Source organism: Pyxicephalus adspersus, chromosome 2 (assembly GCF_032062135.1).
Source record: "Pyxicephalus adspersus chromosome 2, UCB_Pads_2.0, whole genome shotgun sequence".
Taxonomy (NCBI): Eukaryota; Metazoa; Chordata; class Amphibia; order Anura; family Pyxicephalidae; genus Pyxicephalus; species Pyxicephalus adspersus.
This window is the reverse complement of record NC_092859.1, coordinates 117,013,633-117,015,076: the sequence shown is the minus strand read 5'-3', so window position 1 is coordinate 117,015,076 and position 1,444 is coordinate 117,013,633. Positions and strand designations below refer to the sequence as shown.

Here is a 1,444-nt window from a genome sequence, read left to right as displayed (position 1 = left end):
TAATTTTAGTGATCCGCGGGGCCTAAAAGGTTGGCGACCACTGATCTAGACAATATTTTATAGCCCAGTTCTTGACTCTTCTATAGGATCCACCAACATTAAATATAGTTTAGAAAGACCTCGTCTTAACTTTCCCACTTCCATACATAACTTCTCGAATCCTGATCGTAGATAGTCACTCATCGGTTTGCAACCCTGGAAAAAATTAGATATCTGTATTGCACTCCAAAAGGGTAGATTAGATGGAAATTCGGGTGAAATAATCCCCCTCGAGGCCCAAGTGTATACATTCCAAGCTCTATACAGTCCAACTTCCCTTAATTTCTTAAACACTAAATCGATCATCCCCGGTGGAAAGACAGGGTTACCTATAATTGGATATGAGGGAGATCTAATTGATGACTTTTTAAAATTCTGTGATTAAGTGATAGAGTTTGTTTGGGGGGGACAGAACAGGAGGTTAGCTCAGGACAGGTTAATCAGCCAATTGGATGGGAGCTCATTCCCCAAACAAGGTAGAAATAGGCTGAATAGGTAGCAAGGTAACATCAAGTGTTCAACCCACATACCCCCACCGTGAATCATCCCCATTTTTTTGTTTTTACATTTATCATTAAACACTGCACACATGCATAGAAATATAAAAAACAAGCATATACATATACAACATACATCACACATTTACAACACAGCATAAAAAAGGGACAAGTCGCCTCTGGATGTGGGGTGGCTTTTTCTCCTAAAGCGCCGCAACGTCACGTCAAAGCGGTTGTCATATGCTAAAGAAAGCACTTAAAACAATAGTAAAAAAAATAGTAATAAAAAAATTATTAATGCTTCACATTCATCAAAATTCTTAATATTGAAATATATATTTATTCACATATATCACAAATATTATTATATACATTGTACATTTTATATTATTAGTAATGATTATACATAAAACAACAGGCACAGAGAGGCAGAGTGTGACTATTTCCCTGAATTATTATGACTATATGATAAAATGAAACAAAACATAAAGTCTAATTCACATATAAATATTAGAATTGGTAATTTCATATTTTATTATAAACATATTGTATTAAAATGAGAGTATAGTAAAAGAAGCCCACTTGCCGTGCCATTGCTTTCACACAATGCCGTGACTCGGATTCGAACCGAGGTTGCTGCGGCCACAACGCAGAGTACTAACCACTATACGATCACGGCGAGCTACTTGGGCTTGTGATGGGTTGTCTCGCAGAAGTCATATTCATTTACACCCCCTCCGTGACGTCACCGACCTTACTTTATCTGGCATTTCTAGTGTTCAATTCATACAATAGCTGGAATACATGAATCTGTCAGCACTGAAAGCCAGATCCTCACTTCATAACCACATTCAAAACTCAGCTTAACAAATAAACGTTCAAAAATAACACACAATCACTCTATATTG

The 1,444-nt window shown here is 36.8% G+C and overlaps 1 non-coding gene across 1 annotated transcript; it reads right to left on the bottom strand.

Annotated features, from left to right (window-relative positions):
- Positions 1-1,143: 1,143 nt before the first annotated feature.
- Positions 1,144-1,215, bottom strand: TRNAH-GUG (transfer RNA histidin (anticodon GUG)). The gene has a single exon. It is a non-coding gene; the product is annotated as a tRNA-His (tRNA).
- Positions 1,216-1,444: the final 229 nt, after the last annotated feature.